The following is a 19,322-nucleotide window of genomic DNA, read 5'->3' as shown; positions in this document are numbered from 1 at the left end:
AATAAAACAACATTTACTTCTTTTTTTTAAATCTTTTTTTAAAAAATACATAGCGTTTTATGATTGACCATTAATTTTTTTCAACGATAGCCAAAAAAAAATATAGACTAAAAAGTGTAATAGGAGCATACAAATTTAGGAAGTGAGTGTACTTTTTAGGTACCAAATTGGATAAAAAAAATTTTGATACCAAAGTGAAAAAATAAGTACACTTCAGAGGTCAAATTGTGAGTTAAACCTTTTTACGAGTACAATTTGTAAATATGACTTTTGGAGGATGATAATTTGTAAATATGATTTTTGTAAAATTTGATAGTGAGAAAACAGGTATAATTAAGCCATTTTAAGAGTAAAATTTGCACATTGTCCGACATAAAATTCAGATACAAATATTTCAAACAAAATTATAAGTTGAACACCGATGATACTATAATGACTTGATAATAAGACTCAGTTTTTCACAATTTATTGGGATACATTATTTTCCATTGTTTTTCACAACCAGTTTCATAGCGAACAGCTGTAATTGAATACAAAGTTCATGCATCCAAATTCTCCAGTACGCATCGTCTTGAAATTTGACGTTCGATAATGGCAACCTGGAACGAGGAATTTAGGTTAGTGAAAAAGAATATCGAACATGAAGCTAGAAGATAGGCTGATCAAACAGTTTGCTAAACGAAACAAGATTTTCCATGCAAACAAACAGAAAATAAATCAACCCCTTTTTCAATATAGAACATATGAGCTCCCCTTGAATCTTTTAAGTTTGGAAATTAGCCAAAAGAGAGTGAACCTTCTTTCAGACACTCTCATTTATGTTTAAGGGTTGGTTGGTATTGGAACTCCGGACTCTTCTGTCAGCCTTTTATAAGCATTTTGCAACCTTCGAGTGACTGGCCCGACTTTCCCGTTGCCAGTGATGCGCCCATCGATTTTCACGACCTGTTACAGAAATATTCAATCAGCTAGATAGAACAAGGTGATATAAATAGTTAGCTTGTATGTTGTATAAGCAAACAGCGAAATCTTAAGGTCTCAAATAGAATATTTAGAAAGAAAGGAACTCACTGGGCTGAGTTCTCCCATTGTTCCAGTAGTCCATACCTGCAAGGCATCGTTAGAATCATAACTCAAAACACAGGTAAAAGATATATTCACAATCAAGGAAGATAAATTGAAAGTTGACCATTATTAACAGTGTACATGCCATAAGAGGCACAGCCATATCATACATTTCTTGGCCTTGGCCTACACTCGAAGGAGTAGCTAAGAAGTCTGAGTTGAACAATATGATTAATAGAAACAATCCGAACATCTTCTATTTGATATGAAGGTTTCTAACTCAAAAATATATATATGAAGGCTACTGGCTTAGCTACCATAATTAACACTTGTCTTGTGACAATGAACTTTAAAATATAACATAGGATAGAAGCAAATAAGGCCTTTTCATATGGTTCAAAGGAACTTCATCAATTATATGCAGTTACTTTAGAATTTCAGAAGTATTCCATATAAATGCTCTCGATAGAAAAACAACAGGATACCTCATCTGCTGCATGGAACTCAGATAAGCTAATTCTTCGTTCCACTAGCTCAAATTTTTCCTTTACAACAAGCTCCATGATCTGCAATCCAAACGGCATGGAAGGCATATCAGTCCCAATGATACAATATAAAAGTACAAATGAAATAGTTGAAATTCTCATGACAAAATTGTCTGCTTGAGATCAGGAAGTTCTGATATTTACCAGCCTAAATATAAATTACAGCTCAAATAAATGTTTAAGAAACTTACAGTTGCTCGAGTAATCCCAGGAAGACAATAATCAGCATGAGGGGTTAAAACACAGCCTTTCTTGACCAAGAACTGCAACGTGAAACATAAGAATGTTTCAGTTAGAGATTTTCAACTTTCAAAGCATATGCATTAGAAAAAAAGCTTTTCCTTCTATAACCAACTAAATGCATTTGAACATTCCACACCATCAATGTTATCAGTTATCAAGATGAATGGCAAACTACGGCATTATTCGCAGTTTTCCATGTTTGGTAAAAACAATGAAAAATAACCAAGAACAAAGATGAAGATTATTGATGCATATCGATACCATACTCAGTCTTAATATTCCCCAAACCCCCAATTCATATATAGATCTAAGCTATTGGGGGGAAATCCTAGTCTTACAATGTTTGTGGCATTTGTTTCGGATACATAACCATCCTTGTCGAGCATGATTGCATCATCGGCATTCGCATTATTCCCTTCTACCTGCATTGGACCACAAAAATCAATTTTAGCCCAAGAGATAGTTTAACAAAAATGCATATCTGGCATTAGTCTGAGAAACATGATCTCCACCATAACACAGGAAAATATAAATGTCATATCATCCATCATGGTTTACACCCTTAACCCAAACAAAACAAAAATAGCCAAACCTAGAGAGAAAGGTCTACTGAAGCTTTCAGGTAAGAAAATCTGAAACTTAATACAGTTGTTATCTTGCGAAATTTGATTAATCAGTTGATGATACTGTCAGAAGCATTTAAAGATAGTAAGCCGTCAAATTGAGAACAATAATTTCTTGAATAGCATGAAAGAATGAAAACAACATTCAAATCATAGATCAGATATTAGAACATCATCTACTCTCAGCTTTATCATAAAATCATATGAAAGTCCTGCATTGGACAATACCTTTGCCAATATGTTATTCAGAAGATTATTGTGGTGAATCTTTGAGTCCAAATTCTGAAAGGAATAAAGAAAAACAAATCAAAATCAGCTGATTAGGAAGATAAAATTCCTTAAAATTTGAATACTATTAAATCGAAACAACCACCCAGCATTTCATCCCACAAGAAGCAACAGCGAGACCTGACATGATATGTTCTTGTAATTCTGTACCTAGCAGAAAATAGTGGCAAGAAAAGACACCAAGAATCTTACATTTGGTGAATTACGACGTGTTGTAGCTGTAACAAGTTTTATACCACTCTCATTGTCGTAAACCAGGAGTTTCCATTCGGGAAGCACTGCATTTTTTCCACAAGAAACATTAAGCACATCAGCTGAAAGCCCACAAATCACAACAGCACATTCTCTACTTATAAAGGGAATGTTGCTAATATCATGCAAATACACTACGATAGCATATTCTAAATGCAGTACAAATTCGCAGCTAATACCCATGTTTCAATAGATAAAAGCACATATGAGTATCTCTATGGTATATGGACTTAAAAATCTCTTTTACCAATCAAAGTGCAGCCATATTGATTGAAAGCAGGGTTCATCCCTGAAGTAACCTGAATAAGATGAAAGTATAGCATATTAGGGAAGAAAATATAAGGCCTAACTAAGAATTCACGAATGTCAATGACAAACTTTTTGCACCACTCTATTTTTTAGCCCAAATAGGGGAGTATCTTAGACAATTCAATGATTCCTCAAGAATCAAGAGACCGGGAGAAGGTGAAAATGTTTCATACCTTTTTCCCACGAGTAAGTGTTAATCGAATGTGTGTGTTATTGAACATTCCATTGGCATTGAGGGTTCTGAAGATAGCCTCTTTGATCTGCAATGATGAAACATGTTACTAAGAAAGAAACGGTTAACTTGCTTGCACGAAAAATGGTCATCAAACAATGCTGAACCCATGAAACACTGATATTTTCAGACAGTGAATTCAAATTTGTCTGCGGATCCTAACCTCATCGCGGGTGGGAACATTGATGAAAGCCAGAGCCTTTGCAGAATCAAACATCCTTGCAAAATGAACCAAAGAAAAAATTCAAGAAATCGTTAGGAGTTATCAGAAAGTACTCACAGAAGCCCACATATGTGTCATCCATTCATCTTTCCCAATACAATCAACCATATCATGATTAATACTAGTGCAATTCCTACTTAAGGGAATTCATTAAGCATTTAGTTTCACCAACCTATCTAGATGCTCTTCAAGCTTAAATATCTTTCAATTGTAAATTCGAAGTCCTTCCCACACAGCATCACCACCTTGGACAACTGAATCAAATACTGAAACCTGGTAATGCATTGCAAGAATGAGAAACCTAATATACCTATGAACTAACAATCATAAAGTTTTAAGTCAATGAAGAACAGATTGAGAATGGTTCTGGGACTAAGTACCCTTGCACTCTCACGAGGTACAATCTCATCACCAACCCAAGCAAGCAGCTTCGCATTCACAGGAACTGGAAGATCGGGAACCGGTAAGGGAGACCTTAAAAGGGAAGATGTTTGCCTCACGTTGCGCTTAAGCAAGTTATAGAAAGGTAGACTTTGCTCCAACAAGTCATAAAATGAGAAAGGAAATGGCTGAAAACATGTATAAGATTAAACATAACTCTATCAACCCTTCAATGATTTAAGCACTTCTTGTAATGATTTTCAAGATATAGTTTATTTAAAAGTAATATCAAGGTTTGAAATGATAGAGAGATTAGTTTATAAGAAAAAAGCAAAGAGATAATGTCATGGCTTATAATCCAAAGCCTTTAAAATAGGTTTTTGACAATTGTTTCTTTCATAAAATACTCTACTTTCAGCACATAAAGAATTGAAATAACTCACTATAGATCCAACAATATTACAAAGAGAAGAAAAAGGCTGAAGGCCTAAGCTTATCAGTCTGAACATAAATACAATTTAATCATGCTACTCCAACTCTTCATTTTGCTTGAAGTAATCGAACATGGTATGAGGATATGACCCTCAAGGACCCCTCCAAATACATGCAAAAGCTTAGAAAATGTTGAACATACCCATATCCTAACATCCACACCCAAATTCCAGTAACATTAAGTTAAAAGAGGGTAGAGACACTTCAACTACAAGATGACTTTATGAATTTAGTTTCAAGACAAGCAACTGGTTTATAATTCATGATTTGAAATGAAAATAATTAAACAGGTCACATACCCTAGGGTACTTTCTTGGGGATGCAAAATGTGTTGAGTTATGCACACTTTTATACCACCATGGTGCCCACAAACCATCGATCGGTTTTGGACCAGCTTCCCATCTGATCAATGTTTGATCATAAAGCCATCATGATAATGATATTTTCATAGAAAAGACTGTATAAATCATATCTTTGCACATAAAGTATGAAATAAGACTGCATCAAGCAGTTAATTCTGGTAGAAGTGATCTGTTTGCAAAGTTAAAAAGGGACACATCCAAGAGAAAGACGTGTGCCTATAAGAATAGAAATACAGCTAGTGTCATGAAAAGGCAATTTAATTATCTATATTACTTTGACTCGTCATTTTTTTATGTACCCGAGTCTTAAACATATTTGGACATGAGCATGAAGATATAACCCACCAAGAGCATTCAAAATACATGGAAACACTTTAAAAAATTGAATATACCCAAATCAGATTCTTACTCCTTAGTTTATTGAATTGCATAGCATGAAGAGCAAGTTGGTAAAGGTTTTAGCATAAGGGAAAAGTAGGTTTCCACATGCCTGAGCATTGCATCTTGAAAAGGAATATCCAAATCTTTACAAAGACCACGTAAAGTGTCCTGCACATAGATAAGATGAATAAATATGAATCCACACACACACACACATATAGAGCAATTGTATAATTTAATGAACCGTGGGTAGCAAATATAAGAATGATGTAAAGATGAAAACAGGTATCAGATTTCAAGGTTGGCAAAATAACAGCTCAATACATTGTAAGATTTCATATGCAGTATGATAACAGGCTTTCTATATAGTGTCATATTCCAGGTTATCTTATTAGAAAAGATCAACAACCTCAGGATTTTGTTGAAGGTCTGCGGCATCGATAACTGGTGGGGGCTTTCCCAATGCACAAAGCTCACTGTAAATGGAAACCAAATCTCCTAAGCCTAGCTCAAGGAAAGATGGAGGCACAACCTTCTCAAAGGATGACTGAAAATAAGCACAAATAAAACATAAATATTATCAGTGAATGACATCAGAGAGAACAAATTGTGGACCATTAAGCAGTAAGCCTGAAATTTTCAAATCTTCCAGTGTATAAGCTGTCAAGTTCATAAAATATGCAATACCTTTATAAAGGTAACATATGAAACCTTAAACAGTTCACTTCTAAGCAATGCAAAATCTACTATAAAACTACAGATCTCCTTTTAGTTTACTGATATGATTCTCTCTGAGCGAAGTAAAATGGAAAATGAGTTCCAAACAGCTTACCAGTATATTGAGAGGATTTTGTATCAGTATAAAGTGCTTTCCTTTCTGCAGCAAGTCATTTGGCAAACCAGGCACCCGTTGCTTTGCAATATGCTGTATGCAAGAAGAGGGGAAATAGTTCAGAAACTACTAACTCAAAGCTAAAATTTCTAGCTCTCATAAACCAGAATTCAATCTCAGAATCTGCTGATGCATTCCATATAATATGTTTCTCAACAGTCTCCATTTTAGTAGAATTGAAATATATAGGAAAAAGCCAAAGTCAACCAAAAAATCCATCACCAAACCTTCTGCCATTGAACATATTTATAACAAATGAAGATAACTTAAGAAATTAACTCCTTTAGAATCAATCTATTCTCAAAGAAACATAAAAATTTCTACCTTCTTAAGCAAAGTCATACATTCAACATAATACTTAAAACACAAGATTAGCAATAATTTCCAGAATAGAACTAAACTTAAGCTTGCTAGATGGAAATATGTAGATTACCTTACAATACCGGTATCTGTTTTTTCCAGGACCATAAATAATGTTGTTAACAACTTTATTACCATCGCATTCCTATTCCAAAAAAAAATACAAATATGAGGGAGATGCCATTAACAAGTGAAACAAAGAACAAAAACATAAAGGGAAACCAGAAACTGAAAAAGAAAAGTCATTGTTTAAATTGAAAGGGTCAGACACAAAAGAAACAGAATGCAATGCAATACGTTTACAAAAAATAAAGCATCCTTTATAAAGGTAGGATATTTGATGGAAACAATGATGTTTTCATTCATGTGCTAGAGTGTTTATATATAAGATTAAAAAAAAGAATTGTAACAGCATCAGCAAAAAGGTAGCATGACTACAAAGACATTCAGACATTCCAGTTGCTGTGCTTTTGCTTCTGATCTAAACATACAATCAGACATTTGGAACATGGGTGTGTCATCGCATGTCCGATACATGTTCTTTTGTGTTGGAGACTAGTCTGACACAGTACACTCCCATGACATAAATGTCGGTGCTTCATACACATCAGTCAATTAATTTTGGCTGCCACATTGATCTCATTTTGATTATCTTCTTTCCCTCCATAATTAACCTTTTGTCCCATGATCAATAAATTATTCAGAGAGGCAACCTTAAGAGATATTTGATCTGTAGAACACAACCAAAGCCAACATATCCAAGGAATTTTAATCACATAAATTAAGGGATAACATCACCGGTTTAACCCAAAATGAAAGTGTTTCGATAAAGTGAATAAATTCTGGCAAAACATTGGTTAAGCTTATGTGACATACCATCTTAGAGAGAACATCTTCACGGTAGGGCCTTTCAACACCAGTAACATGAAGAAAAGTTCCATACAGAGGTTCAGCACTTCTATGTCATCCCTCTGAGTATGGAAGAAAATGATAAGTGTATATAATATAAGAAAAAGAAAGAGGCAAACGGAGAAACTTGTTGAGAAATTTGCGGCTTCAGCTGCCATTAGTGTCCCCAGATTACACTCATGGACTAAACCCAGTTTTGAAATTCATATTAATATTTTTAGTTACTTAAATGATACAAACCTTTCAGCACTCTAATAAGCTTCTGAGATGATAAGCTTAGACCATAAGATGGGATACCGTCTAGTTCAACTAAATACAAGTTTTCAGAGCCTATATTTAAGCAAGTTTGATCCTGGAATGTTGAAGATGAAGACTGCAAATCCAAGAAGTAGTAGGATCATGATTCAGTAAAACACTTATTAAACCAGTAGAGCAATACAACTATGTTACTCAAGGTCTTCATTTGTTTATTTTTCAAGTACCCCTGTCTAACTATGACCCATATCCGGACATGAGTACATGGATATGATCCTCAGAGGAACCTTCAAAATACATGGATAAACTTCGAATTTTTTTAACATACCAGTGTCAGATAAATATTTAGCATGGATAAATATTGGCATCTGACACTGCAAAAGCTTGAAGATACCAGCGAATGTGATCCAAAAGTCTCATGATCAATTAAAATAAGCCACTCAAACAGTGAGGTTGGCATATTCCAAAAAACTAAGTCTTGTAATCCCTAAAACAAACACCCATTCAAGTGATTTCACTACCTTTTCATGATTCAACTTCACTACTTTAATTTTCTCAGCAACCAATCAAACAGCCAAGAACCATAACACAACAAATCTAATGGGCTAATTACTATGGAATCAGCAATTCCATTTTATCAGCAGCTAGCACATTGGAAAACAAGTAAGATTTTTCTTTATTCTTCATCAACTTGAGCAGCAGTCAATCTTCTTAATAAACCATATTTTGAAAAGAAAAGAAAAGTTCAAAATTTGTGTTTGATCTTATTTTTTCCCAACTTTCCCAGCAAAGTCATGGGGTACTTAAAATTTAATGAAAGGTTCCGTTTTAAAACAAACCCAGAGAATATATACAAACAAGATTCATGATATACTTCCATCTTCTTCATTTTTTTCTGTCAAACTTCCTCAGCTACCAAACAAGGAACCCAGAAAAAGGAAGTTGGTATTACCTGAGAAAACGAATACATGAGACTAGTACTGAGTGATCTCGGAGCAGACCAAGAATGGATGACTTCTATCGCTTCTTGCTTTGGGTCTGCCATGGATACTTGTTGGATATGGGAAAAAAAAGGCAATTCAGAGGAAAAACTGTGTAAATAGATGCTTCAGCTACGAATCTGATCTATTAACTTTCAACGAATTGATACATATTTTTAAAATTAATTTTTTATTTAATAAATTATGTTCTTTCGTTTTTTTAACTAATATTTCAATTATATATATTATTATAAATAAGAAAACACTATATTTGAGTAAATAATTGAAAAAAAGAAGTTGAAAGTTAAAAGAATGGGAAATGATATATATTTATTTTGTTTGCTAGCTAAAATTAATAAAGGAATGGAACGTTAAAAATATTTTATTACTTTTATTTGGTGAAGCTTTCAAAAGTAAAAAAAAATGCTTTTTTTAACTAACTTAAAAAAATTGATTAATTATGAAAATAAATCTTTGTAAAAGAACGATTCGTTTTTTTTACCGTGCACACTGATGTTACCGTACCCATTGGAGGCACCACCCCTAATAATAAAAATATGCTTTTTTTTAACTAACTTAAAAAATTGATTAACTATGAAAATGAATCTTTGAACAAGAACAATTTGTTTTTTACCGTGCACACTGGTGTTACCATACCCATTGTAGTTCACCAATCCACGAGACAATTCACGGCTGGCCTGTTCGCAGGTTAGTTCACACTACGCCTGTATGCTAGCCAATTAGCGTTCTTAGCCCACAAGCACTGTTTGTTGGCGGGGAGCTCACGATACACATCTTGCATTGTCAGCTCGCATGCATTCCTCACATACAGTACAACTCACATTACACAGCTCGCAAGCAACGTTCGCTGGCGGGGAGCTCGCATGCACTGCTCGCATACAATACAACTACATTACACATCTCGCTGGCGGGGAGCTTGTAGTATACAACTCACGATGCACTGCTTACCTACATAGAGCTCGTAGTTCACAGTTCACATGCATAGAGCTAGCACATCAAAGGCCCCATCTCGCACTTTGCCAATTCACAGATGTGCAAGTTGTGGCATGATTAGTCAATCTCCAACATGTACACAAAGGACTTAGTCTACTGTTAGTTTATGGGAAGCGAAAATCACGAAACCACTATAATGACAAAAAAAATCAAGGAACCACTAAGCTTAAAAATAGAAAAGATGTAAAGAACTGAATAGTATAAATAGGGAGTAAATTTCAGCACCAAGGAACAAAACTCGACAGAGAACACAATAGAATAGAATAGAACGAACACATGCAAAATTCGAGAGCAGAAAAATCAAAACACAAGAATGAGAGCATTGAGGCCAAGAACGGTGCAATGAGTTTTTGAGGAAGCAACGTGAGCTAGCTGCAGAAAACCACCGACGTTCAGCTAATCATCGAGTTATTCGAGTCAACTCGAATTTATTTTCAAATTTCAAGTTCGAATCGATTTTAATTTTCAAATTTAAATAACTTGAATAATTCGAATAAATTGAATATCAAACTATAATATTTTACATTTACTTCACCCCAATATATTTTAAACTATAATATTTTACATTTACTTCACCCCAATATATTTTCCCCCCATTTACTTCCCCTCTTCCCCCCAAATTTTACTCCCCTAACCCTCAAAACTTTTTATTTTCCTCCTAAACTTTTTATTTTCCTCCTAAACTTTTACTTTTAACCTTCACCCCTAAATAAAAAAATCATCCAAAAAAATTTCCTAAACCTAAATAGTAATAATTTTATTTATATCTATTATTTATATTATTAAATTAAATTTTACATTTTTTACTATTTAATATGTTTTTTAATTTCAAAATACACAAGTGACAAAAATCAGAAGATAATTGAATCAACTAAGTCAGCAAAGAAGCTAACTCGTATATAAAATATTAATAAATGAATTATGATAAGATGAAAGTTAATAACAAATTTGATTACGGTGAATGACAGTGGTTATAAGCATAATTTTTTTTTAATTTAACTCAAACAAATATATTCGATTCGATTTGATTCGAATTCCATCTCATTCGACTCGATTCGAGAAAATTTCAAATCGAGTTAGGATGATAAAATAGGATTTTTCAACTCGATTAACTCAAAGTTTTTTCATTCGATTCGATTCGATCAAACGCTCACCCCTAGCTAGAATATTTATGCATCCTTAGTATGAAATTATCGATGTTTTGCTAATAATGTTTTGTGGAATTGATTGTTTATTCATTCGAGTGGTTTTCACATTTAACACTTGCTTAAGCGTAGCTAATATTAGAAGGCAATTGAATTAATTATTACATTTAAGAATATGGTAATTAATAGACATACAACTCGAAAGGTGCATCTTTAGTTCTTCTACTAATTAAATTTGTAGCAGTATAGAAATATAATGTTACCTTGCATAATTCTTAGGAACAACGTCTGAAAATGTGATCTTGAGGATAACTTGGCATGGACATATGTTAAGGTGATTAAAAGATTTAACGTAGTGACTTCAAGAGAAGCTTACATCCAATGGATTTTGGATTAGTAAACTGCCATATCACCACAACATTTTACATCATTGCTTTCGATGATTGCATATTAAGGGGAAATAAATTTTCTAGCCTTTCATGTCATTATTATTGAAACTTGTGTCAATGTTTCACTGCTACTACATTTTGTATTATTGTTTTAATTTGTTTTGCATACTTAGGTTAATTTAATTTAAGTACTTATTAACTCAATTCACTCATATTTTCGTTACTTACCAAATTGGTTATTAGTTAATTTTACAATTATTATTTTAAATCAGTCCTTATAGAGATGATAACTCTAATACTCACTACTTTATTACTTGTACACTTGTACATCAATAGGAAATCTTGCAACATATGCCTATATCATTTGGTAGTAGACAACGAGTGTTTCCGACTTCCTAATACCTAAGCACATATACCATCTGAAAACGAATCAAACTTGTTAGCATAGATTCCAAAAAATATATATATAATTGATTCAATTTTACAATTTCTTTTACTATTTACGAGTGGCCAAACATGTGGTTGGTGAGCCACTGATGCCAGAAATGGCATCCTATACAAAGCCCAAGATTGCAGTAGTATCAGACATCCGCATATATCTTGTGTCTCATGCTTTGTTGTATGACAAAGCTCATGATATAATGTCACCAAAATCGTTGAGCCCCAACTGAAGGAATGAGCTCGGTACAAATCGGCCAATAGAGGCAAGTACATAATGTGGCATTATTATTATTTGTGTCCGAGATAAGTACCCCCTTATCAGTAGTAATATATACACTCGACCAGCGCACATTAGCTCCGACTCAGTGGCATTGCTCGATAAGGTTTGAAAATTTTCATTCAACCAGGAAAATTTTAAACTAGTAAATCTAGCTTCCCCATTACCAAGCGAGCATCCAAGAAACTAGTAGCAGAGGGCCAAAGGTTCGACCACTTTACTTGGACCTATGACCGCATCACCGTCAATTGGGAGCCTGAGTTGCATTGTGACATCTTCTAGGGTGATGGTACACTCCCACACAGTAAATGAAAAGTGTGGGCCTCCGGGCGTCATCATTTAACCAAGGCAGATATTAAGTTCACCCTCAAGGCAAATGTCCAGATGGATGCTGTTGTTCCAGATCTGGCTGCATCCAAGTATGGCATTATCCTTTAGTTTGGATGGTACCTCAGAATATGGACTTGCAGTCTCAACATCCAATACTCATCTTTTCCATATCATATAACCACATTTTTTAAATTAACTAAGTAAATATAAATTAAACCGCAACTCTATAAATATATTTGTGATTAATAAATATCAAAATATTTATTGGATCTTTAATCATCAGTGTAATGTGACTCATTGCTCGGAAAAGATAACTCATTATGATACATGCATAATTAATAAAAATTAATCACCACTTTAAAAATAATAAATATATTACAATTATTACAATTAAAAACTCACATATATTAAATATATTAAAATTTCCCCACAAAATACCAACACAACAATCTCAAACTTTAAATAACACCAAAAAAATTTCTAATTTCTTCTTTCTTTCTTTTTTTTTTTCCTAAAACTTGTGGGGTAGAAGGGGGATCATTGGGGTTTATATAGGGAGAAGAAGAAGAAGAAAAAGAAGAAGAAAGGGCCTGACTTGCGTGACCGATTGGTTAAATCAACATTAGGTGGTAGGCCGGTGCTGGCCAGTAACTTGGCGGCACTGCCCTGCCCACCTAACGGCGATTTGATCGATTAGTCACGCCCGTTAAGCCCATATTTTTTCCTCTTCTTTATTTTAGTTATATTTTTTTCGGTTTTTTTCTTCCCAATCCTACATTTTTTTTCCTGATTTTCCTTTTTCAAACTCTCTAAAAGGATTTTTTCTCCATCACGGCATACTAAGCCTAATTTTTCTCCGTCTGTTTAGCATTCCTACTATTCGTCTTTTTTCATACACCATTTATTCATCTCCATTTCAATTTCTTCCTTATGGATTTTTTTTTCTCTTCGTTTCAACTTTTTTTCACACCGTCATGTGTTCACGCTTTTTTTCCCTTTCTCTTTCTCCTCATGTTTTCCCCAGTTTTTTTTTTCTTTTATCATTTTCTTTCCTCATTCTTTCTTGGTTTATTTTAGTCTTCTCGATTTTATATCGGTTCGGATAAGGATTATTTTTTAAAGGTTAAGCACGATCATTCTTTTTCTACTAAACTAAAAAACTTTTCTTTTTAATTATCATACTTCTACTTACATTAATAATGGATCGAAAACTTGATTATCTTTACTATCATCTTAACTTTTATTACAATAATACTAACTACAATTGGGATAATCATATTACACAGTTGTTAATGTAATTTAATAATTTATCTTATTTCATCATCTTTTACTTGAATCAGGTCCATCAAAAATCCTATGATAATCAACTTTGCTTGGTTTGAGTCCGTCAGGAATCCCGTAACCCAATGGTGCTTTTAGTGAGATAATGTTCGGTCAGCCTTCATCTAATGAACCAACTTAATAACTAAAATCGCTGCCACATAAAGACTACCATCAACTTGTACCCACCGTAATCGACACCTCCTCCCCTAAAGGGTACCCTTGAAAGAATAACCAATTTGAATCTATGACTACATAACCATGGTAAAAAATTTCTCATTACTCTCCATTGAGAATTAAAATTTGCAAGTGATGATACACTCCCCAAATGACAAATGAAATTTGTCAGTGTTCGAGCTCCACTGGATCACCATTAAATAAAACATACCTTCAAATTATCAAAATTTCTAACTAAAACACAAACACTCAAAAAGAAATATTGTCTCATTTTTTTTCAACATTTAAAATTATCTTCTTGTTCTTTCTCTACAACTAATTCCAAAATTTTCTCACTTTCTTACATCTCTTCAATAATATTTTTTTTTAAAAATAAATTACTTGAACATATATTGATCATCCACTGGATATGGGTATATATAGCATTTTTGTACCGCGACACAACTTGTAGGCACAAAAAAATTCAATTTTTTTTAAAAAAATCACTGGTGTCACACAGCTTGGCAGCACAAAAAAACCAAATTTATGACACGGGTGCTACCAACAAGAATGGCGACACAAAAAAAACTTCAAAAAAAACTATTTGATACCATCAAAGAGAACGGTGACACCCATTAAAGTTTTCTTTTTTCTTTTTGTCCCAAAATACCCGTAATTTTAATGGGTATGTAGAAAATACATACTGGTACCACCAATGGGAATGACGACACCAAAAGTAATTATTATTTTTAATATGACCAATCATTGGGTCATTATTAGGGGTGGTGCCACTAGTGGTTATGGTGGCACCGATGTGCACTACAGGAAATAGGTCATTCTCGTACAAAATTTTGCACTTGAGTCATTTTCGTAATTAATCAATTTTTTTGGGTCAGTTTCGAAGAAACAATAAAAAATATTACATTTTTCAATAATATCATTCTTTATAAAATTATTTATGAAAAAATTAATAAGATAAAATATCACCTTTTTTTTTCTAACTTTTCTTGAATAATTAAAAGGCTTAAGGGTGTAAAAAACCCTCAAACTTAAAAAAAATGTAATTAAGTCCCTTCTCTCTCTCTCTCTCTCTCCCCCTCACTCTCTCTCTCTCCCTCCCTCCCTCCCTCTCTCTCTCCCTCTCCCTCTCTCTCCCTCTCTCTCTCTCTCTCCCCCTTTGATTGTTAACTTTGACCGTTAAAGTTAACTGTTCCTAATTTTTTTTAGTTAAAGTCACTATATGTCACAACCATAGCGTGACATCTGGCAAAAAATGATAAAAAATAAAATTTAATAAAAGTTATAAAATTATTAAATATTTAAAAAATATATTTAAAACTTATTAAAAATTAGAAAAAAATATAAACATTGTAAAAAAATTATAAAATCACAACCATAGACTGGATGCTATCGTCTTGGAGTGGAACGAGGGTAGATTTGGGTGATCAAAGGGTGGTGATCTTGTCGGAGTCAGGGTCTCTCATTATTTATTTGTCACGGGAGATGTATGGTATCAAAAGAGCTCTACACGTATCAATGTGAAAATGTCGGTTTGCACAAGGGGCAGCTCAAACAGTAACGGGATGCATACGGATCTTCCCTTTAATAGGATGCCCGTCAGCGAAGGGGACCCCAGTTGTTATCTTATTGTAGAAGGCGAGTGACAAAAAGTGTTCGCGGAAGTGATGTGATGGATGAGTCAGGCCTGAGGGTGATGGTTGCAGGAGACAGAGGATTGGAATGGATCTCACCAGTCAGGGTGCTTACTATTGGCTTGTTTTCTGTCGATTGTTTCTACCACTATTTGTAACTAGCAACGGATGTGGACAGAGGTGAATTTGAGAGCTTTTCAGTTTATTGGTATTCTGGTTTTTAGACGCTGAAAGTTCAAGTACGACTGGAATCAATGATTTTTTTTTAAGTCTTAGGGATTGTATTTTATTTGATTATATTTTTCTTTCTTTTTTCTTATTTGTAAAAGTAATTGTCTTGCTTCAATAAATATATCCATCCATTGTTTTAAAAAATAATTATAATAAAAATAAATTAAGTTCTAAACCATAATAAATCTAAACATTACCCAATATTTAAATTAAAATAAAGTATAAAAAATATTCATACAGAATAAAACTCTTAAAAATTTAAATTTAAATATTGGAAGTGTAAAAGGAGTCTACAATATAAATTGAATTAAGAAGCTTGAAAATGTGAAGAAAAGGAGATTGAGCATGGAAAAAAAAAAGGTAGAAAAAGATGAGATAAGCATATTGAATATTCTAAAACATCAGTCACTTCAACTGATTACAAGATCTGCACCCTTCTCTACACTCTTTTATATTAAAACAACTGATAAAGATGGATCAAACTATAGTCACATGCTTAAGCAATCCAAGGTTTTCGATTAAAATATTCATAAAAATAAATGCAATAAATCACAAAACTGTCCATAGCTGGTCCATCTTAAAACGTGGTAATAAGAAATGTAAAAGGTTAGAATTTGTGGGCGATAAGAAAAATGATGATGGATCAAAGCATTAAGTTGAGATTTGGGCAAAGAAAAATGTATTTTAGAATTTAGAACCAAATATAGAATGCATCACCGTATCCAAGTCGGTATAGTATGATAATTGCTCAAATTATTCTTTAATCATAGATTATGACAATGAACGATATTTTATGATTAATTGTTTACTTTTTTAGATAATACGAGAAGAATATAATATGATTGCCATAACTGGTGATCTCCCTTTTTGTATATATATATATTTATTTCTATCTAATATTTTAATCAATTTTTTTGTTAGTACTAATTAAGTACACATACTAAATTTGCAATTGCGGCAAGTGGAGATTCTCCTTTTTGTATATTTTTATTTTTTATCTGATATTACTGCTAACCAATAATTATCTATTTTATTTTTATCACATTAATTACCATTAATTAGGAAAAAAATAATTTGAATAGATAATATATATTTAATATAATAAGGTTCACATTAGATTTATTCATGGGTCGAGTGACCCGACCCGATCTGAAGACCTGCTTGAAAAGTGGAAGGGTTTGGATAAAAATATAAGTCCGAAAAATGAGCTTGGACAAAAAATAAGTCCTATTTGGATAAGGCTTTTTTGGCCTGAGCCCAGCCCGAGTATGCAAAAAAAAATTTTGTTGTCTTTTTTACTATTTTTTGCTATTTTCTTGTTTTTTTTCACTATTATGTTGTTATTGTTTGGATATTGTATACTTTTGTTTTATGGTTTATTTTGTTACTATTTTAGAGACATTTCCGTATTAAGTTGCATCTACCTTAGTATTATTTTAGTATACATATATATTTTTAATTTATTTTCAATTTATTGAGAAACGTTTATTCTAATGTTTTTAGTATTTTTTATGTATTATACATAATTAAAAAAATATATAATAAATAATATAAAAAATTCATACGGGCAGACCGGGTCTGGCTTTTAACATTTTTATCTAGGCTGTACTTAGGCAAAATGTTAGGCCCATTTTTTGGGCCGGGCTTAGCAAATAGGCCTAAATTTTTGATTGGGCTCGGCCCGGCCCATGGACACCTCTAGTCATACTAAATTTTCAATTGCGACAAGTGATGATTTCTCCTTTTTGTATATTTTCATTTTTATCTAATATTTTTATTAATTTTTTGTTAATACTAACCAATGGTAATCTAATTTTGTTTTTTTATCACATTAATTACCATTAATTAGGATAAAAATAAGGCATAATTGCAAAAAATACCCTTCACGTTTGGTAGTTCTTTGGTTTTGTGCCTTTGACCTTTTTTCTTATTGACATCCTCAATGTTACGATTTTTTCATAAATCAACCTAATTTTAACGATAAACATGAGTTGACAGTCAGCCAAACGACAGGCCAACGAAATAGCCTATGTGGCATGCCACATAAGCACGATGTCATAGATGACATCATCAAAATATTTTTTTTCATTTTTTTCCATTTTCTTTCTTTTTTTCTCCCTCTCTTCCCTTCTAAAATATTTTTTTTCTCAATACTTTCCTAGATTTTCTTTCTTTCCAAACACATCTTTAGTTTTTTCTCTCTTTCCAGATTTTCTCAACGCCTCCATGAGTTATTACTTCTTTTTTTTTTCTAATAAACACATCTTTGTTAATGAAATGACATAACAAACATCCAAAAGGGCATGCAAACTAATGAAACCCATTTTTTTTAGTTTTCTCACCAACCGAACAGAATAAAAATGAATCCATACAATAAAAAGAAGCTAACTTTCTAGTGTTTTAACAAAAACCTAGCAAATCCCACATCCCATTTTATACTAATTTAGCTAGATCTACCAATTTTAACCTCCAAATTCAGCATTGAGAAAATCTGGGAAAACATTGAGAAAAAAAATGTGAGCATGATTCGGAACTGTTGGAACACATACTTTTCTTCTCAATTTGAAGTTCAATTACAAAACAAGACGAAAAGGCTTATCTAGTTTTAAGAAATGTTGGGGATGATGTTGCGAACCTTCTTGTTATGTTTGTCTCTATTGATTTGAAGGAGATTGTTTGGTTTATGCGGTTGGCCTCTATGGAAGGCCAGAAACTGTTTTGTTTATGAGAAAATTCCTAGGAATTTTTTTTTTGTGTGTGTGTGTGAATAGCGATCTTTTTGCCTCTTTTTGTGGCTAGAAGTGACAACAAAGATTCACTAAATTAGCTAAAACCTCATTCGCCTTTGATTGAAGCTTAACTATGATGCATAATTTGATATTGCAGTGATTTGCAGGGACTTTAATGGTGATAATGCCTTTACACCTCTGCTAAAACCATTGCAATTCGTCAACTCTGCTCCTTGGCAAGTCAGAGAAGTTGGTCTCATGTTATTGTGAAGTTTTGATTGCCTGCAGCTTATCCAAAGATTAAAAAAGCCAGTTTCTTGTAAAGATTATAGAATATTAGGCTCTTGTTGTAATATTGTATTTTCTTGGTTAGCTGGTTTGACAAGGTAGGTAATCCGAATCATGTTTTCTTTGTTGTAATATTGTAATATTATGTTTTCTTGGTTAGTCACATATTCCTCAATTTCAAATCATGTTTCTAAATAAGATAATCTGAATTTGGGTGTTTGGAAAGAGAGAAATTTGGGAAAGCATTGAGAAAAAAAATGTTTAGAAGGAAATAGAAAGAGATTAGAAAAAAATATGGGAAAAAAATGAAAAAAATTGTTTTGATGACACCATCTATGACATCGTGCTTATGTGTTCGTTGACCTACTATTTGACTGGCGGTCAACTCACATTTATTGTTAAAACTGAGCTAATTTTTAAAAAAATCGTTACATTAAAAGTGTCAATAAAACAAAAAAGGTTAATGACACAAAACCAAAATTCCCCAAACATTGAGGGTATTTTTTTGCAATTATGCCTAAAAATAATTTGAATAGATAAATTAAACTTATTTATTTA

At 32.9% G+C, this 19,322-nt stretch overlaps 1 pseudogene; it reads right to left on the bottom strand.

Moving 5' to 3' along the window:
• Nucleotides 1-425: 425 nt before the first annotated feature.
• On the bottom strand, nt 426-8,956 carry LOC107893590 (branched-chain-amino-acid aminotransferase-like protein 1; annotated as a pseudogene).
• Between the last annotated feature and the right edge of the window lie 10,366 nt (nt 8,957-19,322).

This window comes from Gossypium hirsutum, chromosome A13, assembly GCF_007990345.1.
Source record: "Gossypium hirsutum isolate 1008001.06 chromosome A13, Gossypium_hirsutum_v2.1, whole genome shotgun sequence".
NCBI lineage: Eukaryota > Viridiplantae > Streptophyta > Magnoliopsida > Malvales > Malvaceae > Gossypium > Gossypium hirsutum.
This window is presented reverse-complemented; position numbering and strand designations above follow the sequence as displayed.